At 41.1% G+C, this 23,470-nt stretch overlaps 1 protein-coding gene across 1 annotated transcript in view; it reads left to right on the top strand.

Annotated features, from left to right (window-relative positions):
• The first annotated feature begins 15,582 nt into the window (after positions 1-15,582).
• The window catches only part of LOC117820745 (SH3 domain-binding protein 4), a 55,418-nt gene continuing 47,530 nt past the window's right edge, over positions 15,583-23,470 (top strand). Inside the window, exon 1 of the mRNA XM_034694655.1 lies at positions 15,583-15,810. The gene's annotated coding sequence lies outside the window, so the exon portion shown is untranslated. The remainder of the gene's footprint in view (positions 15,811-23,470) is intronic.

The following is a 23,470-nucleotide window of genomic DNA, read 5'->3' as shown; positions in this document are numbered from 1 at the left end:
GTTAGCTGCATCCTTTGGAGCTCAACACGCTCAAGAAAGTTGGGATGACAGTGGACTTTAGGAGGAACCCCCCTGTGCCTTCCCCCCTCACCATCCTGAACAACACTGAGGCTGCCGTGGAGTCCCTCAGGTTCCTGGGCACTATCATCACCCAGGACCTGAAGTGGGAGACCCATATAGACTCTGTGGTGAAAAAGGCCCGGCAGAGACTGTACTTCCTCCGCCAGCTGAAGAAGTTCTGCAGTCATTGAGTCAGTCCTGTGCTCTTCCCTCACTGTCTGGTTCAGATCTGCTACCAAATCAGACATGAGGAGACCGCAACGGACAGTCAGGACTGCAGAGAGGATCATCGGCGCCCCCTTGCCCTCCCTCCCGGACCTGTACTCCTCCAGGATGAGGAAAAAGGGCAGGGAAAATCCTCACAGACCCCTCTCACCCGGGTCACCACCTCTTTGACCTGCTGCCTTCTGGGCGGCGCTTCAGAGCTCTGAGCACCAGAACATCCCGACACCAGAGCAGCTTCTTCCCTCAGTCCGTATCCCTCATGAACAATCACACTGTAAACCACTAAAGACTCCTGTGACAGATCACATACATGTGCAATACTTTGATTCACGGTGCAATACCTCAATAACCATGTGCAGTATTGTAATTTATTCCATGACATAATTAGGGCACGAGCACCGCTGGTGGCGAAGGCCCTATTGTAACCCTAAGGGTTTCATATTATAGGAGATTGCAGTTTTGGACCCCTGAACGTTAATGAAAGCGTGGATATTTTTGCACACTCATCAGGCCTGGTGAAAATTGCAAGTTATTATAGGTCTTGCAAAAAAAAATTCTGTAGCGCCCCCTAGAGGTAAAAATAACACCCCACGCATCGAGTTTTTTGAGCTACATGCATGAAAAATCTTACACATATTTATGGCATCAGGACGCACTAAAATGTCAGTGGCACCCATATTCAAAACTCAACAGGAAGAGCGCCACCTAGCTTTGAACATGAAAAAATGGGCCAAAATGGGTCCTTGCAAGGGTGCATACTTTTGCTAATTTCTTCTAGTGCTTTTCTCTGATTCAGTCCAAACGAGGCACATGCTATAGTAAACCCATTGACGATTAATACAAAGTAAAGGCATTCCGTTCAGACGAAAGATGTGGGCGTGTCAGAGTTTGGGGCGGGGCATAAAAAAACCCGGATTTTTGTGACTTTAAAATGCACGTAATCTCACCTCATCCAACACACTCATCAGTCCTGGGAAAAATTGCGACATTTTATGGGTTTCGCAAAAAAAGTCGAAAAAATGCGCTCACTAGCGCCCCCTACAGTTTTCAAAAACCCCTCCCCATAGGGGTTATTTTGAGCTACATGCTTGAAAATTTTTTCGCATATTCATAGCATCAGGACGCACAAAAAAGCCTCTTGCACCCATATCCCAAACTCAACAGGAAGAGCGCCACCTAGCTTTGAACATGAAAAATGGCGTCAAAATAAGGGTGCATACTAACGCTATTAACTTCTAGAGCTTTTCTCCAATTCATTCCAAACCAAGGGCAACCTATAGGAGACACATTGATGAGAAAATTATCAGAACAAATTTTGATCAGACAAAAATTGTGGGCGTGGCATGCGTTGAGGCGGGGCATCAAAAGCACATACAGCTTTGAATGTGAAGAATGACGCCCAAATAAGGGTGCATACTTTTGAGAGCTCCTCCTAGAGTTTTTCTCCGATTCAGTCCAAACAAGACACATTCTATAGCAGACATATTGAAGATTAAGTTATTGTTAAAGGAATTCTGTTCAGACAAAAATTGTGGCCGTGGCACACTGTCAAGTTTGGAGCTTTTCTTGGCAATCTGCCAAAAACTTGGAACATTTGCACCACCTAAGGCAGTATATACTCTCAGATCTAGCTTTCGCATCATGTGGTGGCAAATATCAGGCGGGGGTTTACATGTGGCGGTGGCTCGCGTAGGCGGCGGCCGCGGGTGTGCGAGGGCCCGTTCATCGCCGCTTGCGGCTTTAATTTATTATTATATTCTGCTACATGTGCACTCTAAGGCTAAGTTAACTTATTTCATGTCTTTGAAAGTTCTTCTATACCTTTCTTTGTACAGACAGTAGATTTCAGGTTTCTATATTTATTGTCCTTACTGTCTTGTCAAGTACCAGTCTTCCAATGACCACGTCAAATTCCTTGTGTTGGAGCTCACTTGGCAATAAAGCGTTCTTGATTCTTACGCTGTGTGAAAAATGCAGAGAGTGAAGTTCTGGTGCAACATTTAACTCAGAAGATGGCGCTATAAGAGCCAAAGCATCCTAAAGAACATTTTTTCCCATGCAGCTGCCATCACTGCACGCTACCTGATGCAACATGGATCTACCTCAGTTCATTTCTCCAGTGTTAGCTTCTCTACACTGACTCCCAATAAAATGTAGAATAGAATTTAAAATCCTTCTTTTAACCTACAAAGCCCTTAAAAATCAGGCACCCTCGTATCTTAAAGAGCTCATCGTGCCCTATTACCCCTCTAGAACTCTACGCTCCCAACATGCAGGCTTGCTAGTTGTACCTAAAATCTCTAAAAGTAGTATGGGAGGTAGAACCTTCAGTTATCAGGCCCCTCTCCTTTGGAATCATCTACCAGTCAGGGTCCGGGAGGCAGACACCCTCTCCACTTTTAAGAGTAGACTTAAAACTTTCCTTTTTTAAAAAAGCTTATAGTTAAGCTGGATCAGGCTTGGACCAGCTTTTGTCATGCTGCTATAGGCCTAGACTGCCGGGGGAACTGGCACACTGACACACTGGGATCCTAGCTCACCTTCTTCCCCAACCCCCTCATCACTTACTTTAACTCTGCCTGTCCCATTAAAGTCACTAACCATAGACCTTTCTGGAGTCCCTGAGCTCCATTGTCTCGTAGATTCCTCTGAGCTGCCGTAGATGTCCTCCTGCTGCGGACGATCTGGACTCCAGCTGATACGGACGTGCTGGACTCCAGCGGCAACAGCTTCTACGACTCGTCTCATCACTATCACCTCTCTCTCTTACTCCCCTCTATCTGTCTTTCCAGACCCAACTCAGTCGAGGCATGATGGCTGTCTAACATGAGTCTGGTTCTGCCTGAGGTTTCTGCCTGTTAAAGGAAGTTTGTCCTCTCCACTGTAACTAGCTAAATACTGCGAGGTGCAATGCTCATGATGGATTAAGGTGGGGTCAGACTGAGTCTTACCCTGTCTTGAAGTTGGGTCTCTGTTCATAATTTGACATAGTGTGGTCTAGACCTCCTATGTTTGTAAAAGCGTCTTGAGATAACGTTTGTTGTGATTTGGCGCTATACAAATAAAGATTGATTGATTGATTGATTGTGTATTACAAGCAGCTGCTTCACTGCACAATGCATGCTGGGATACAAACCAATTTCAAGAATTCAGATTTCTACGTGTCCTGCAGGAATCATCACCGCAGCAGCAGGAAAGTAAAGCGTGTCTTATTAAAGTGACGGTTATGTAATTGTTAGTCACTCACTCCTGAGCGTGACATTAAAGGTTTGAGCAGCAGTTTAAACCCGACTCTTAAAAGGATGATTTGGATGAGTATAATTACAGCCATTAGTGTTTGGATGATTTGAAACTAGATGTTAATGTTGCCCGTTGTTGAAGCTGTGAACCATCAGGAGACTCTCAGAAAGTGTTTACTCTCCGTTTTCCAACAACAGTAAGACAGACTGCAGAGGGATTTCTTGTTAAATATTTAAACTTGTTTTCAGCACTCTTCCTTTCATGCACACTCTCCAGCTGCACTCTCAGTCCTGATGAAAAGTCCTCCGCCGGAGCTATGTCTCAATTAAAGTTTTCACACCGCCTCCAAAACCACAGAGTTATTACAGACAAAGTTTTTCCACCCAGGAATCAGAGCTTTAATCAGATATTTACTGTCTGTGCTGCAGCTGGGAGAGCCTGCCTTCACCAACATCTGAACCAAAGCTGTTATTTATCACTAAGTGAAAACATTTCCAACCGCTAGCCTTCTGTCTGCACGTCCATCCATCACTCCACAGACAGAAAAGAGAGGTTTATCAGGGACTGGGACATTCTCACTGTTTTATAGATGAGCTATTTTCCAAAACTGTCTTCAGCAGATTGCTCCTTACTCATACCAGGTAAATAAAGCCATGGCTCTAAACTGTTGGGCTTAGACCAAAGAGTGGGTGCAATCAGAGAAATGTATAATTAATGGATGTAGTATCCGTGACGTCACATGTCTGTTTCTGAAGCCCTGTTTTGAAGCTGATCGTGACCGGGTGCCATATTGGAAATGCTGAACTCAACCAAATGTCTGTCGAGCTAGTGTGAGGTAAAGAGGCGGGGCTTTAGCCTTTTTAGTAACAGCTACAGTGTTCCCGCCTGTCAATCAAGTCAGCCATGCCCATATTTGGGCAAAGCTCCTAAGTTTCATATCTTCAAAACTGCAGCGTTGTGTAAAATCCCCCTCCGTACAGTATGTGCTGATAGAGAAATGAGCTATCCAGACTACACTCATTCTTTGAACCAGGCTGTAAACATGTTTATTTCTGCTGTGAAGATCGTCTTCTTTGAATGGGTGTGTATCTGGTTTCCTGTGTTTCTGCAGCCAGCCTCTAGTGGACGCTCAGTGAACTGCAGTTATTAACACTACTGCACTGCCTTCGATTCTCACGGTTGGAGGTTGCCGCTTGGTTGCGATGTGTTAAAAAAACTGAGGTAAGAGTCTGTGCTCTGCCTTTCTTTGAAGGGTATTTGTTTTCTATATTGCTGTGTGTTTGCTGAAGTGGTTCGTTGCACACCAACACAGCAGGTGGCAGTAATGCACCTCAATGCTGGTTGCTATACCTGTCATTAAACGACTACAGCACAATACAATATGATACGAAAGTCAGCAACTCAATGGTTGTACTGCATGAGTCAGAACAACAATATTTCAATCAGGAGAGACACAATTTGAATATAAAAGGTTATTTATTACAACTGAATGAATGATGAAACTTGACAGAAATCTTTGGCGTAAGGACTCTATGGAGATAATGTTGTGAGTGTAGGATGTGTGAATTTGGCAGCTGAAGAAATCCCCCTAGAGTCCAGACTCTAGTGGTGGTGGTTGATGATCCAAGGAAATGAAGACTTGCAGAGACCAGGTGGAGATGGGGAAGTGGAGGGGTGCGCACCATCAATGCAAGAAGGAACTAGCTGGAGAGAGAGAGACACATTTAAAAAGACAGCAGAGAGATGATAGGCTGACGATAAGGGCGTGCCACTGAGCTATTGGATGACGCCGCTGCTGATTAACCAATGACAGCTCTGGAGCGTGAAGCTGGAAGCGGGTGAGCTATTGAACTAGGGAGAGGAGAGTTAAACAACTGCTGTGATTGCTTTATAGTCTTCCTGTCTGAACTTTCGCTAGAGCTACACAATGCTTCATATGTTTTGCCCCTGTTCAAATCTGTCAATTACGTCCTGTCTATAGTTCGTGTAATACATGGACAGTCTCAGTGACATCACCCGTCGGTTTCTGAAGAGAAGCACAAAAATGATTGTTGCCATATTGGAAATACAGACTTAGACTTACTTCTGATCAAACTAGAAACAAGGTGGAGCTGAAGTGAGCCTTAAACCGCTACAGGGCACCCACCTGTCAATGCAACCACGCCCCTAAATATGCAAATGTATGCACAACTCTCACCCTTAATATAATCAAAGCAGATGGACAAAAGGATATTTAGCTTTATGGACCAAAACTGTTTTTGTACCTGGTTGTAAACATGTTTACTTCTGCTGTAGAGACAGACACTTTAACATGGGGCTCTATGGGGATTGACTAACTTTTGGAGACAGCCTCTAGTGGGCGCTCTAGGAACTGCAGTTTTTGGGACCTCCACATTGGCTTCATATTTTAACTCCTGAGAAGAACATAAATGGTTTAATGTTGGTTCTTGTGACAAAAAACTAATCCTGATACCTTTCTTCAACCAATTATCTTACTTCAGTCAGACAACTCACATTTACTTAAGATAAAGTTTATTGCAGCATACAGTATTGTGTTTGGCGTATTGGCTCCGAACCCCATTACTCAGCATAGATTATTTAAATGCAGACATTTACGAGTAATGAGATAGGACTAACCCCCTCGGAGCCCGCAGGTGGATACCGGGGAGGAGGTGGGTACAAAGTTTGCACACAGCACTTTGCACTTTGCACTTGCAAAGCAGAGGCAGAGGCAGAGACGGGGAGACTTGCAGCTTAAATAGACCGCCAAATGAGGATGTTGAGATCAGCTGATAGGGAGGATGATGACGTGTCAGTATGAATGAGCGCAGCTCGAGTGGTCTGCCTGAACTAGGCTGAAGGCGGCGCTCCATTAATTTATATTACTAGAAACATTATAATCGTAGTACACATGCAGCTCTGGCTCCTGCAGATGACATTTCCGTCTATTTTCACTCTTACTTTCTGTATGATTTTATTCTCATGTTGTGGAAACTTTTGTATGGAGCCATTTAAAAAAGAAAGGAGACTTTAAAGCTCCAGTCAGGGATTTTTAGCTGCTTATGAAACAGCCTGCAACTTAAATTGGTGCCTCTGTGCGACCCACAAAAGCAAACCTGTTAAAATGAAGAGTACATATGATTCAGAGAGTTAGATCAAAGCTGCTTAAACTCTGGTATGGTGGATGTTATTCAGTCAACATGAAGCAGGTCGTCATGGTGAACATATAAAAAATGTCAACACTGTTATAATAAGACAGGAAAGTTTGAGCACAAACACACACACACCCATCCATCAGCACAGTGTTTACCTGCTGATTAAACCCTGAATCTTAGAGTAAATATGAACTGATGACACACAACGGTTTGTTCTGACGTGTGTGTGTGTGTGTGTGTGTGTGTGTGTGTGTGTGTGTGTGAGAAACATGGTTTACTCTGTTCTGGTGGCACAAAGTTAAACTCCCGTCGGAGGAGTTAACCCAGGCGTGGAGGAAGAGGAGGAAACGGCCTGTTTGTCACGTGTCAGTACTTTTTCAGAGGTTGTTGTTCCTTTCTTTGTCCGTGACTTCCAGCCTTTCTTTGGGAGGCGCAGCTGGAGCTGACGTCTCCTCACACTGACGCTGAGTCATGCTTCTTTAATCAGGCTGCTTTAATTCTCTTACAGTGACAGACAGTTTGTATCTTCACTGTTTAACAGAATGTTTGTCTGACTGCTCATTTCAAACTGTACGTTGGAGGTATACGCACACGGCCCCCTTATCCACTCTCACTCCGTCTTCCCAGAATCCCTCTGCGTGTTTGCCTGAAGCTGGAGGTTAAGGGGATCTACACTACTCAGAGAATTCTGCAATAATGGCTCCATTTGTTTCATGTGCAGACACGTATTATGAAACTTATTTGATATATTTTCAATCTGTCTTCACTCTGCCTCCAGCCTTAATATCACAGCCCACATCTCCTGATGTGTTTTATCAGGACGAGGCCTCCCTCTGAATATAAATGAACAGATTTTGATTCCGCCCGCTCACTGTTACTACATCTGTTTCTATTTTCCCTGACACAGTGGAGATGGGAGCTCGCTTACTTTCAAGGCTATGAAGCAGCGTGATGTGTCAGGTGTTATTATGCGGTGTGTAGAAGCAGTCCGCTCTGTAGTAATGTAATTTAGCTGAGCGGACGCCCTGTTTGTCTGCAGGAGCAGGAATGACTGATTTATTACAGACCTGAGCCTCAGAGTTGATCAGTTCCTACATCAGCAATTTGTCATTCATCTCCACACTGACTGATTTGCTTATAAGCTGGTTTTATCACACCTTTCAGACACACAGACTCTACTTTCCTTCTCCCATTGCACTGGTTTTCTTTCAGCCTTGTTAGCAGTGAAGCTAACGAAAGTAGCTGACCTATGTTCTCCTTAAGTGGACATGTGGTGCCTTGAGTAATCCCTTAAGTTAACTCTGTCAGCAGCAGCCTGTTGCACCAGCTATTCTAAGTTAGGCTGTAAAGTCCTCACTAAATCATACGTTGAAACTAGTTAGGTTGTAACTTAAGTTGTGTTGTTGTGTGGTTTCACCACAGAGATGTAAGGTTCATCTTAACTAGTAGACTGTAACGTCCAAACTAACCACAACATTGTCTCAGCTATGAAGTATACACTTCCAGCAGCCAATCAGAGAAAAGCACCAATTTTGATGCATTGTTATCTTTCGGGCCTAACTGTCTCAGAACCATAGACTGTATAAAATATGGACGTAGTATCCGTGACGTCACCCATCTGTTCCTGAGAGCTGTTTTGAAGAAAATTGACGGCAGCAGCCATATTGGTAATGCGGAACTCAACTAGGCAGAGTGTGACGTAGTGTGAGCCTCTTAGCCAATGGCTGTGTGTTCCCGACCGGGAGTCACGTCAGTCATGTCCTTATTTGGGCAAAACTCGTAATCTTAATATCTTCTGAACCGTCACGTTAGAAAAAAATTCACCCCCCGTACAGTGTGTGCCGATAGAGAGATTAGCGTTGTAGGGCCAAGCCGGTTTTTGAACCAGGCTGTAAACATGTTTATTAATGCTGCAAAGATCGTCTTTTTCCCATTCATGTCTATGTGGTTTCTGCTGTTTCTGCAGCCAGCCTCAAGCGGATTTTCGATGTATTGCAGTTTATATCACTTCCGCATTGGCTTCATCGTTTGAGACCGGAGTTTGCCGCTTGCTCAGAACTGACCGACAGCTGAAACAAACTAAAGTAAGGTGATAACTAAGGGTGAGCCCGACTAAGGATTTGCTTAGTGGAATCTGATTCATCAGATTTTGCCCATAGTGGATGAATAGTGGAATGTTTGTTGTTTTTCCTTATTGACCCAAAGTCTGCATGATGGTGACCGCATGACAATATTACACATAACCCTTTACAATTAAGAGACTCAGAGCTTAAAGTAAAAGGGACAACAGAATATTATAAGTATAAAACTTAGATTTTTTAAATCTATATTACAAAAACAACGAGGTGATGAAGGAGAGAAAACTCAAAGAAGGCCACCATCAGTTAAACATGGAACAACGCTCCACTATAGAGAAAGGAATCAGGAGATATTTAAACAGTGTTCACACAGCAGAGAGCAGCACTGCAGAGGGTAGTTTGTCCAACTTAAGACTAAACATGTTTATAATGTTCAAAATCAAACCTGAACCAGCTAAAGGGTTTTTAAATCTCTTAACAGAACCTTTTAAAACAGTCTTTCATCTCGTCTTTGTCCGCTTGAGTCTTTTCAAACTGTACGTGAGGAAAACCATCGTGTGTACGGGCAGAAGTGCGCTCCTGTCTTTGTTGACTGTAAATCCTGTCTTTGAGAATATCCTCTCTGATGGCGTGGAGGTGGATGGGATACTGTGGATTGTTTTTGAGGCTTCGGACAGCTTTGGGTATCCCTCCTGGTTCTGTACAGTTTTTGTGTGGTCCGGTAATCCTTGATCTCACAGCCCTCTTCATGAAGCTGCTCCTCATATTCATCACTAGTTTTTAGGATCAACTGAAGTTTAATTCCTGACATTTTGAGCTGCCATGAACGTAGAAAGATTTAAAGGCCAGCTGAGGTACGTCTGCTCCACAGGTCCTGCTAAATGGGAGAGTCCACCTTTAATTACCAGGGGAGATTTAATTACCACTTTAAGGAGATCTAACACTTCAAGAGCTGTTCTCAGAATTACATTAAATAAGTCTATTTATATAAAAATAGGATATGAGACACTATTTTTACAGGAAACAGGAAAATAATGTAAAATTAGACATTGAGCACCCCCATGGTTTGAATGGAATGATCCACGTTTCATATGCAAATATTCAACTATGAGATTGGCAGTTGACTAAGACTCGTTAGAACGAATCGTCCAATATTCGACTATTTGGGGTCACCCCTAGTGTTAACTATAGCCTAAAGCCTTAATCTGCAGTGTCTATAATAATAGTGACTTTGAGTGGTAGAATTAACCTCTACAACATATGTTAATACTCAGGAGTGTAAATCTTGGTCATCATATTTTTCCAAAGGATGTAATCTCTCTTGGATATCACGTTGCAGTCATAATCTATCTGGGAGAACCCTCTGTGTCTCCTCATCCTCCAAATGACCCCATCTTTCAAAACGATGCGCCGTATCAACCAGTACTCTATGGAGGACTTTACACCTACCAGGAGCCAAGTGTAAGAAGTAATTTGTAACTAGTGTAAACTCCATCCTAAATGAGAAATTGCATTCAAACTAGGCTACGTTTGAACTTACACCCAGTTGATGCAACAGGCTGCTGGTCTTTGTGTTTAGTGCAAGCGGCAATCTATCCACAAAAATGAGGCCAGGGCTGAACTGCAAAACAGTGCAGTTCCTCAGGTGTCCACTAGAGGCTGTGTGGAAAAGCCAAGAAATCCGCATCAGCGCCCGCACGAAAATGCTCATTTACACAGCAGAAATAAACATGTTTACAGCCTGCTTTGAAAATGGTTATGAGTATGTAGCTCATATATTTAATTGCACACTCTCCATGATGTGTATATGTGTGAGGGAGTCTTTTGTTGAGGCTAAGAGTGAGACATACATCTTTCTGCATAATTGGGTGAACAGCTGAGTTGAAAAGCATGCGTTGTGGTCAGACTGTTTATTAAACTGGACTCCATAAGTCTTCACTAAAACATTTAGAGCTCCCCCTGCTGGCTAGCTGCAGTATAGGCTATAAGCTCCGCCTCCTCAATGTAAACAGATGGGACATGGGTCAAACTGTAAAATTAAAACACATGCAAAATAAATGTTTCTCAATCATGGTTTCTGTCTTTATAGTTAGCTCTTATCTTGCCATGTATGTCCAAGTGTTGATTTTTCTGACAAGTTTTACAGATCATGATTTTTAAAGACTGGTAAAACCTGGAGCTCTCATTTATGAAAAGTTCAAACAGAGATGGCACCTGGCGTAATCCAGAAATCCAAATGAAAGATGACATTTTCTGCCTGTCTCATAAGAAGTAACTTTCATATACTTCTTCCATCACTGTCTTTCAATTAAATTTAACATTTTAACAGTGAATCCTTCAAAGACTTCCTCGTTACCACTGCAGCGTGATGAGATGTTGCCCACGCGTCTTTCACCCCTCATCACTTCTTCTTCTCTGACTGTACCTCCTACAGTCAGGATTGACCTTTTAACCAAAGATGTCTTCTTTGTCTAAAAAACACTTTAATATTCTTTCTACAGTCAGGAGCTCTAGATGAATTCAGTTTGACGTGCTACATCACTGATAGACAGTATGAAATATTTCAGCGAAAGAGTAAACAAGGAGTTTTGAGGCGATCAGACTATTTGATGTATTTTTCCATCGTGGAAAGATGAAGTTTCTTCTCTCTGAAGCAGCGTCTCGGCGGAGGTTGAATCACAGTTTGATATTCTGTCTCTGAACTTCTCGCTGCAGATCATAAATTATTCTGTCAGACACTTTAAAGTTATTGAATATCACACAGTCACCCACACGTCTCCTCTCAAACCAACTTATTTTTAATATCAGACTGACTTTAAATCATTGAATCATCTGATTCTGACTGTGTGTTCATGGCCCAGTGTGTTCCTGATAGGTCACATTTACTGGACAGTCATTTTCATGTGATGTCTCTGTCATGGTGGGAAACTCTGATGTAGTTCTATTTTTATCATTTTGCCGTGTTCCAGATATATAACATTTGACAGCCATGAGGTAATGACAGAAACCAGCTGATGTTAGCATTTGACTTGTTGCTGTTAGCTAAGAAGAAGCTAAACACTCAACATGTTTACATCTTGCTAGTGATTTCCATCCATCCATCCACCCACCCACCCACCCATCCATCCATCCATCCATCCACCCATCCATCCATCCACCCACCCACCCATCCATCCATCCATCCATCCATCCATCCATCCATCCACCCACCCACCCATCCATCCATCCATCCATCCATCCATCCATCCATCCATCCATCCATCCATCCATCCATCCATTCACCCACCCACCCACACATCCATCCATCCATCCATCCATCCATCCACCCACCCACCCACCCACCCATCCATCCATCCATCCATCCATCCATCCGTCCGTCCGTCCATCCATCCATCCACCCATCCATCCATCCACCCATCTTCTTCCGCTGACACCAGCTAATGTTAGCATTTGACTTGTTGCTGTTAGCTATGAAGAAGCTAAACACTCAACATGTTTACATCTTGCTAGTGATTTCCATCCATCCATCCATCCATCCATCCATCCATCCATCCATCCATCCATCCATCCATCCATCCATCCATCCATCCATCCATCCATCCACACATCCATCCATCCATCCATCCATCCATCCATCCATCCATCCATCCATCCATCCATCCATCCATCCATCCATCCACCAATCCATCCATCCATCCATCCATCCATCCATCCATCCATCCATCCATCCATCCATCCATCCATCCATCCATCCATCCATCCACCCATCCATCCATCCATCCATCCATCCATCCACACATCCATCCATCCATCCATCCATCCATCCATCCATCCATCCATCCATCCATCCATCCATCCATCCATCCATCCATCTCTTTCCGCTGCTAGTGATTTGTACTTTTGAATTCTGTTGATGTAATAACTGTATTTATATTAATTGTTAATTTTTTATATTCTTATGTTATTTTATTTTTAGTATCAATTATTGTCTTTATGTGTCAATTTAGTATTTTTTCATTATTTTTTTATATTAGAACAATATTTCGATGGAGGCGTCAAATAAGCTCTCTGAGTTTTCTGCCTCTTCCTGCACATTATATTATTATCTTTGCTATTTTTTTTAATGTATTTTCTTTTAATTTTGCAAATAAATAAATAAATAAACATAAACAAGGTAGAATAAGAAAAGCAACTGTTAGCAAACAATAACAAAAGCAAAGAAGTAGTTAAATGCTAATATATGAGTCAGATGAGTTGAGTTTCTAGCTAACAGCAGTGCATCTTTAAAGTGATTAAACACTAACAACACTGTTAAGCAGCATTACATGTTGGGAAGTGTGTTACTCCTATCAGTAATGTTAGCCAGAGTTTAAATCCTAAGGTATTGAAAACACAATGACAGGAAACTCATACATTCCTAGAATGACTATAGTGACATTTCCATGACCCTGACATGTTTGCAGATTTTGCATAAAACATTATCGCCCAGCTGTGTTTTTGTTAAAGAAATATGTTCTCTGGTAAGACCTGTTCTCTATCATTCAGTTAATGTGAGCCTCTCATAGCTTTCATATAAAGTGCAGAAAACTGAACAGCATCCTGAACTGAACCAGATCGACACACTTGACATGAAACTCTGATAATAATACAAGAAAACTTGGTACAAGATAAATAACAAAGACCAACCAACTGATCATGGTGCTATTTTATAGTACTTTTCTTTTTTACTATTCTCTTTATCTTCATACAGTCATATTACATATATATATATATTTATTTATTTATTTATATTGCTTACAATCTGTCATTACCAAATCATAATCTCACCTATCAGGCCCCTCTCCTTTGGAATCATCTACCAGTCAGGGTCTGGGAGGCAGACCCCCTCTCTACTTTTAAGAGTAGGCTTAAAACTTTCCTTTTTGATAAAGCTTATAGTTAGAGCTGGATCAGGCTTGGACCAGCTCTTAGTTATGCTGCTATAGGCCTAGACTGCCGGGGGAACTGGCGCACTGACACACTGGGATCCTAGCTCACCTCCTTCCCCCCAACCCCCCATCATTTATTTTAACTCTACCTGTCCCATTAAAGTTACTAACCATAGACCTTTCTGGAGTCCCTGAGCTCCATTGTCTCGTAGGTTCCTCTGAGCTGCTGTAGACGTCCTCCTGCTGCGGACGATCTGGATTCCAGCTGATACAGCTTCTACTCGTCCCATCACTATCACCTCTCTCTCTTCTTCTCCTCTATCCCTCCTTCCAGACCCAACACGGTCTCAGCAGATGTGTGTCTAACATGAGTCTGGTTCTGCTGGAGGTTTCTGCCTGTTAAAGGAAGTTTTTCCTCGCCACTGTAACTAGCTAAATACTGCAAGGTGCAATGCTCATGGCGGATTAAGGTGAGGTCAGACTGAGTCTTACCCTGTCTTGAAGTTGGGTCTCTGTTCATAATTTGACATAGAGTGGTCTAGACCTCCTATGTTTGGCGCTATACAAATAAAGATTGATTGATTGATTGATTGATTGATTGATTGATTGATTGATTGATTGATTGATTGATTGATTGATTGGTTGATTGATTGATTGATTGATTGATGACCATGTCAACCTGTCACTACTGAATAATATTTGCCTACTGCCTGTAATTATAAATATTTACACAATAATTACTCATCCCTCTTTTCTTACATGTGCAATACGTTTTTTTCTACTCATCTTCTCAGTTCTGTTCTGCACATTGTTTTATACCTATGCTACAAGTCTGTGTACATTTTTCACCACGTCACTGGTTTTTGTAAATACTTGTAAATTTACTTATTTAATTGTGTATATAAGATTTGCTTATTTTTACTTCTTTATTTTTAATTGCTAATACATTTTTAATCATTTCTATATATGCTCTTGTTTGCTTTATACTGTTTTGCACTGTCTACTTTGCTGCTGTAACACTTACATTTCCCCGTTGTGGGATGAATAAAGGAGTATCTTATCTTATCATGGGTGACATTTGTATATACCTTAAATTTTTATTCTTATTTTTAATTACCTATTAAAATATATATATATTATAGGGAGACACAGACAGACATGAGTGCCCAGAGAGGAGCATCTTTGTGCTCACTGCTCTACAGGGGACATAGAGACAGAGATGCACTTCCTCCTCCACTGCAGCAAGTTCTCTTTACGAAGACATTCCCACTACAGGGACATTACTAAAATGGTACCAAACTTCCCAACATGAACCCCAGAAGAGAAACTGTCAGTTCTCCTGGGGGAAGGGTCAGCAGCTCCTCTGGCTGCTAAATATGTGTCTGCCTGTCACAGCCTGAGGGACGCACCATCCCATGGGGTTTGATTTTGGGTGGAGGTTTTGTGAGCGCGCTGCATCGGGTGAGGACATTGAGATATGCTGTATAGGTGACACCATCGTTCATTAATGCATATAAAATATGTAATATATGTTTGATATGTATGTGATGAATATAATATGTAATGAATATGGTGTGTGATTAATGTATATATGGTGAGTGTAGTGTGTTGTGAATATATATAATGTATTGTATGAATTTATGTGCTTTGGCAATAACATCTCTTTGTTCATGCCAATAAAACAAATTTGAATTGAATATATTATTTACAGTTATTCTCTTTATGTGATTATGTCTGTGTTGCTGCAACAACTGAATTTTCCAATCAATAAAATCTTATCTTAACAAAATGTTCTTTAATATTATGAATAACATAAATCTATTTAATGTCTGTGTTGATTGTTTGTAAATCTTCTTGTCTGAATTTGAAATGTTGTGATCCAGCATGTGGAGCCAGAGTGTTTTGAACCGGTGACATCACGTCCTGATGGAGCTGTGTCCCGGGGAGGCTCCTCCCTGTCCCGGTGACATCAGCCGGAGCTCGGCTGCCTTCCTCGGAGAGACCCGGTGGATCCGCACTCACACATCCAGCAGCTCCGGGAGAGCACGGCGGGGAGAACTCAGCTTTCTGGGGTTATTACTGCTCCATGCATGGGACTAACACAGACTTCTTCTCCTCTCTCAGGTGAGACTACATCTCTTCTTTGTCTTTAGTCGGTTAAAGCGTGGTTTTGGGGGGATTCTTTAAGAATGTGAAGTGAGGGAAATGTTGGAGTCGCTCCACCTGGGAGCGACGGTTTCCATCCTGGAGCCAAAGAATGAGCTGCAACTTTTCCCCGTGGATCTGCAGCTCCAGTGGGGCTCAGTGGGGAGTCCTCCTGTGAGAGGATATCGGTTAATCGATAAGAGACTGATATGATTTGACTAAGCAGAGTGGTTCCTTCTTTATTCCCTTCTTTATTCTCTCTGTGTTCAGCCTCTCTCCCTCTCTCTCTGTGGGTGTAACTGTATCTGTGTGTGTCGGTAATGTCATCAGAAGTGTCTCTAAGTGAGTCTCGGTGAGTTTTGGGGACAGATAAAAAGATGTAAAGCTCTAATAGAAGTCTTTATCAGCAGGAACAGTCACAGAGGGTCAGACCGTTCCTGCTGGACTCACTGTAATGCTAATGCTTTCTGTTTCACGGTGGTCTGTCTGCAGCTGTGGGGGCACACAGTGGAGAGGAGGGGAGGGGAGGGGAGGGGGGTGTTTGGGACACAGGTTGCCATGGTATTAAATAACATCATCTTTATCATCCCAACAACAACAACACCTCATGTTTGCATGAAACCCCGAGCACAGTGTTCACACCGAGAGAGAGTCTGCAGGGAATATCAGTCATTACTAGGTTACTGAAAACAACAGTGTGTTAATACATACCTGTGCATGGTTATTATTATTAAAAATGAAAATTTAAGGAAGCATGTTAAAGATATTTAAAGGTGGAGGAGGTATTTAGATGCTTTAGGCGAAGTGCAGAAATGAAATGCTTAAAGAAAAGATGTTAAAAATGTGCAAAATAATATTAAAGTGAGGGAAGTCTGTGATTAGATTGACATATTTGTCATAACAATAATAATAAAGTATTTGGGACCTGAGTTAAATGTTGCTGTGTGATTTGAGAGGCTAATTTATCCTGAACTAAATCAATTTGTATGAATTTAATTATGCATTAAGACCTTTTTTTTCATAGTTAATTGATTTGTTGATTTAAAAAATATATATATTTAATTAGACTTTTGCTCTTAAAAGTGTAATTTCTAAAATATAAATATTATTATTATTATTATTACTTAAAGAATTTGTGACCTGAGTTAAATGTTGCCCTTGGATTTGTCAGGCTACATTATACTGAATTAAATTAATTTGTATGAATTTAATATGCATAGAGACTTTTTTGCATATTTAATGAATCCATTGAATATTTTTTGAAAATACTTTATTCAATTATTACTCTTAAGAGCGTCATTTCTAAAATAATGATAATAATAAAGTATTTGTGACCTGAGTTAAATGTTGCCCTGGGATTTTTCAGGCTACATTATCCTGAATTAAATCAATTTGTATGAACTTAATTATGCATAAAGACCTTTTTCTCATAGTTAATTAATTTGTTGATTTAAAAAATATATATATTTAATTAGATTTTTGCTCTTAAAAGTGTAATTTATAAGATATTAATAATTTTATTATTATTATTATTATTTAAAGAATTTGGGACATGAGTTAAAGGTGACATATCATGCAAAATGGACTTTTTAATGGTTCTCTACCTGAAATATGTGTCCCTGTCTACAAACCCCCCGAGAATGAGAAAAATCCATTCTGCCCCTGTTCTGATTTCTCCACCTTTCTGTAAATGTGTGTGAAACCAGCCGTTTCAGACTTCCGTGTTTTTGTTACGTCACAACAATATCCGGTCTGTCACGGAGTCAGAGCTCGGAGCTTGTTCAGCCCATAGACTGTATAAAATAATAATGAATCCCTCCCCCGTTTTTCATTCCCTGCACAAATGTGTGCTAACAAGGAGCTTAGGAGGGAGGCATGCTAGTTGTAGGCTGTCTTAATAAACACAAAGGTCAGTTTTACTCCCCACGTCTGCAGATTTGAAGATATAGTGGATGATTTTTATTTGTCATGGATAAGTGCTAGCGCTAGTTAGCATAGCCACATAGCTATATGTTCGTAGCTGTAGCTGTAGCTGTAGCTGTAGCTGTAGCTGTAGCTGTAGCTGTAGCTGTAGCTGTAGCTGTAGCTGTGTACCAAGACACACGTCGACATACTGACAAATAAAACAACAAGAAACACTAAATCTGTGACCAATCCTTCATAAAAGGTCCCGCTGCCTTTCTGGCAGAGGTCGGTTTTACTCCCCACGTCTGCAGATTTGAAGATCTAGTGGATGATTTTTATTTATCATGGGTAAGTGCTAGCGCTAGTTAGCATAGCCACATAGCTACATGTTCGTAGCTGTGTACCAAGACACACGTCTACATATTGATAAATAAAACAACAAGAAACACTAAATCTGTGACCAATCGTTCAGAAAGGTCCTGCTACAGGCGCCTCTCCATCAGGATCAGATTCAGAGGGTTGAAGTAACGTGATCTCTGAGCAGCCGTGTATATTCAGCCAACATGTAAACATTAGATCAACGTGCTGGAGAGCCGAGGCACATCCACTTTCGGAGGGGGCGTGGTCAGAGAGAAAACAGAGTTTTCTGAGGAAGACTGAAGAAGAGGGTTTTTCAGGCAGACCAAAATCTGATTTCAAAGTGTTTTTTTGAGCATAAACTTTAAAGACATGTTTTGGGGACCTCTTAGACCAATATATGTTGATGAAAAAAGCGTGATATGTCACCATTAAATGTTGCCCTGGGATTTTTCAAGCTACATTATCCTGAATTAAATCAATTTGCATGCATTGAATTCTCAGAAAGACTCCTTTTTTCATAGTTAATTAATTTGTTGATTATTTTTTGAATTACTTCATTCAATGTTTTGCTCTTAAAAGGGTAATTTCTAAAATAATAATAATAATAAAGTATTTTGGACATGAGTTAAATGCTGCCCTGGGTATTTTAAGGCTACATTATCTTGAATTAAATCCATTTGTATGCATTGAGATTATTTGTTGATAGTTAATTCATCTGTTGATTGTTTTCTCAGTTAATAGAAGATATTTTTGCTCTTAAAAGTGTAATTTCTTAAGATTAGAGGTGGTAAATCTTTGTTTTTTAAATACACCTAATGTAATCTGGATCCATCGCCTTATTTATTTCTTTAGCACCATGTAGTCTGGGGTTTTAAAGTTCATAAAAATATTGAAATGGCCTTTATGCTGAGCAAAATGTCTCCTAAAATGTCATACAACATCCCGTTCACCACAGAGTATCATCTTAAAAATGTTAAACTATGTCATCTTGTATGAGATTGTAAATTATACCTCTTAAGTAACTGATTTGACTTATTCTGTATTTATAAACTTTGTAAAGCTGCCAAAGCCGGGTCTGCTGACTGGTGGTTAGTAGTGTAGTGTGAGAACAGCTCAGAGTCAGTGCTTCAGGCAGCATGCTGAGGTTGTCCCTGGTTGTACAGTTGGCTCTTTTACACAACCGTTCAAAAACGTTAACATTTAACCAGATTAATCTCACAGTTCAGTCAGATATTACAGACTTCCTGTTTCACCTTTGACCCACTTCTGTCTCTGTAGTTCTGTCTCACAGTTTCCTCTCTAAGTGTTTTTAGATAAAGTGACTAAACTTGATGATGACCCAGAGTGTTAACGTTCCTGTTGTCGGTGTGTCAGCGTCCTCTATCCCAAACTCAAGTCATATTTATAGCCGGGTTACCAGCCTGGGATGGAAACTTGTGTCACTTGTCATCCGTGTTGTGAAAACGAATCAAAAACAAACATCTGAACGTTGTTTGGACGTCAGATCCATCCTTTTTACCCTTCTTTATCAGATTGTAAAACTACAACTTGTTGATACTTGAGTTTAAAAGTCGCTGAAAGACATCAGTTTGATCAATGCTCCCCTTGTTTACGTTGTGTAGGCTAAGCTAAGCTAATTACCTCCTGGCAGTGTGTAATCTGGCAGGAGTCTGATGCTACATGTTTGTGCAGTTAATGCCAAAGCTAAAACAAGCTGATAATAAGCTGTAGTCTACAAGAATAAGAAGAGAGTGCATCAATGTGAATGTTGTGAAGTGAACGTAAGATGCTTCTCTCATGTGCTGTGCGCCTCAGGCTAACATTCTACAGCTTGCAGGCAGCTGCTAACTAGCACAATGTGTTTTCCTCTTACTGTATTAGCTCTACATACGAATATATAACTCCAGCAGCTCTACTGTCATTCTTTAGCTGGCTGGAGGTTTGTTTTTTAACTTTGAAGCCCTCTAATAAGAGAAGAGAACTATGAATAAAGGAGGAAACCAGAGCCTGGATGTAGCCTCTGTATATGGGGCTCAACATTGAAGCCAAACTGGCTCTCAGTGGCTGCAGTATAAATCCACAGATGCTTTTTTGTGGCGACTTTTAACTGGATCCTGAGTGCTTGTGTTTGTCGTTGTTACTGCACACGACAAACCGAGCTTGTGTGTTAAATTCAGTAACGTGCATGTCGCTTTAAAACCCCTTTTTAACGCAGTATCATTATGTTTCATTGTTGTGTCAAACACCACGAGATCCTGCTTTCAACCATTCCTCCTCAGCTCCCTTGAACACATTTCCCCGGCCTTGCCTCCGCCTGCAACATTTCCTCTCTTCTTAATTTTCCTCTGACAGATTTTAGTCCTCTCCAGCTTGGCTTGCTCTCCCATCTTGCAGAGGTTCATGTTAACTGCACTCTAAATGAACCAACAGCAGTAGAGTGGATTGATGTCTGTGGGGTTAATGCACCTGAGGTAGGATGATAGTGAAATCACAGACTTATAAAGCTGACCAAGTTGGATTTATGAATCCTGTGGAGGAGCTCATCTCTTCCCCGTTGATGCTGACTCACAGTCGGACTTGAATACTCTTCATTGTTTGAATGAACGCATGTGATTCCTCGCTCTCCTCGCCTGCAGCGGTGAACGTGCGTCTCCCGGCGTCGTGGGGCTCAGCTCCAGCTGATTACAGCAGAGTTATGACGGCGAGGGCACGGGTGGAGCTGGCATGAGGCTGGTACCCCCCACACCACCCTTATCCTGACCTCATACTGAGGCCACCCTGTCAGATTTACATGACTGAAGGCAGCCATTATCCCAGCAGTGAGTCATACAGGAGCTCACTCAGCCCCCCCGTCATGCCCCATCAGCTGGAGCTCAGAGCGAGTCGTCTCCACGTGTTACTGATGAGGAAAGAACTTTTATCAGGTTGTTGTTCAGGACAGTGTTTGAACGGATTGTTCCCTGGACAGGAAGTCACTGTTAACATCCCTGCTCTTGTTTTAATGACCTGAAGGCTGAAAGGTCCGTCAGTCCGTCTGTTGTTTTGCTACCAAGTGGAGTTTGTGGTTCTTCTGTAATTTGCATATTTGCAAAACTGCACATGAAGAAGAAAAGCAGTTAAAGTGGGTCAGGACTGCAGCAACACTTCAAGTTCTGAAGCTTTAAACACGATTATTAGACTCCAGACTCCCTGACCTGTGCTAACGGATATACACATTTTATTTGATTTTACTTTAAGAAAAAAAGACCAACAATGAGAGCGGTTACAAATCCAAACCATTTGTTTTTGCAGAATTACAAACCATGCAGAGATCTTTGAAATCAGATTGATCTATTGGACTCCAGATCATGCCTCTCTCAGAGTGAAACCATCAAACATCAACAGGTCTTTGTTAGCTGTCATGATGGAACTCATCGATTAGGCGTCGCAATATCCAAGAACAATGATGTCAGATTTAGTCGTTGCATCTGAGTCAGAGTTTAGGTAAATCCAGAACATGTGTCTGCCTCTTCTAGCTTGACTGAACATAAAGATGGGCGAAAATGCCTCCACCTTCACTGGCTAGCCCCAGCAGTAGATCGGCTGGTAGGACCTCATTAAAATCTCACCCCTTCCTCTAACCACACCCACATTTACCATTTAGGTGCATTTTGACCAAGAGTCCCAGGGTCTTTTAGCCCCCAGAACTACTTTACCCTGAACTAAAAGGTTCCTGTTCCCCCATTGTTGTCTGTGTTTCGACCGTGGGCTGAAGCCCCCGGGTAGATTGTGTAAATCAGACCAGTGACGTATGGAGAAAAAAAAAAGTAAGTGCACTACACCACCAGACCAGTAGAGGGCAGTAAAACAAAGAGGAATGCCATTCATCACAGATGACACCATAGAAGCAGACGGACAGGCAGATATTATTATGAGCAACACAACAGTTAGCCTGTTAGCATGAAGAGACTCAGCTGGCGCTGTTTTAGATGGTGCTATATTTCATCACAGATGGGAAAAAAAATGACTGTGAATGTTTTTTGGAAAACATTGAAAAAAAAATTTGAAGAACATTTTTTGAAAAAAAATGTAACAAAAAATAAAATAAAAAAAATCGAAATTTTTTTTTTTTGAAAAAAAATGTTGAAAAGAAAATGTTGAAAAAAAACACTGAAATTTTTTTGAAAAACAAAAAAAAAATGAAAAAAATTGGGCAAAAAAGTTGATCCTGTTTTAGATGGTGCTATATTTCGTCAGTAGCAAAGACGGCTGAGGGGTGGGCTGAGAGAAGACTACTGTTACAAGCTGCTAAATCAAGAGAATCACAGCTTCTTCTTTTGAAAAGTACACACACATACAAAAAAGATAGAACAAATAAAAACTAATGAAAGAAAGAGAAATCAAGAGAATCCCAGATGGAAAAAACAATGACTGTGAATGGTTTTTGGAAAAATTTGACAAAAAAAAATTTGACAAAAAAAATTTGACAAAAAAAAATTTGACAAAAAAAAAATTGACAAAAAAAATTTGAAAACAAAATTTGAAAAAAAAAAATTTTGACAAAAGAAAATTTGAAAAAAAAATTGACCAAAAAAAATTTGAAAAAAAAAATTTAGATTTTTTTTTATTTTGAAATTCTTTTTTTTTTGAAAAATTAAAATTAATTTTGAAGAAAAAAATTGAAAAAAAAGAAATTCAAATTTTTTTTGGCAAAAACAAAATGAAAAAAAACAAAATGGCAAAAAAGTTGACCCGGAGAATCCCAGCTTCTTCTTTGGAAAAGTACACACACATACAAAAAAGATAGAACAAATAAAAACTAATGAAAGAAAGAGAAATCAAGTGAATCACAGATGTGTGTGATGTTATTGTGGACGGAGGGCGGAATAAAAACACAGAGGTTAATCTACCAATCAGACACGTTCAGCATTGCAGGCCCCGCCCCCCGAAAGTCCTGGGACCTTTGAAAAGTACTACCCCCCTAGCAGGGGCTTTTTAGGGGGGAGATTATCTACCCCTGAACTAAATTTTGACCCTGGGTCCACCGGTTGAAACGCACGTAGTTCAGGGGTAAAGTCCCTCCGGTTGAAAAATGCTTATTGGTCGACACAGCTGTCAATCATGATGTCACATCCTCTCCTGTTTAACCTGAGCCCTGAATATTTTGGCTCCACTTTTAGGGAGCAGTCACCCGTTCATCTTTTGAATACAGTCTGTGATCCCTGCGTTTGGGCTCACTGCTCCTGGAGTTAAGCTCTCTCTGAACCCAAAATAAACCTGAGGCGTGTTTCTCTTGCCCAAACTATGATCTTATTAAACTTTGTGTAACCCTGAAGTTGGTAATGTCCGCTCCTTGCACCAACTCCTTCTCTCTGTGCGCTACATCACCCGTTAG

This window comes from Notolabrus celidotus, chromosome 10 (genome assembly GCF_009762535.1).
Source record: "Notolabrus celidotus isolate fNotCel1 chromosome 10, fNotCel1.pri, whole genome shotgun sequence".
NCBI classification, from domain to species: domain Eukaryota; kingdom Metazoa; phylum Chordata; class Actinopteri; order Labriformes; family Labridae; genus Notolabrus; species Notolabrus celidotus.
The sequence above is the reverse complement of the archived record's forward strand: the minus strand, read 5'-3'. Positions and strand labels throughout refer to the sequence as shown.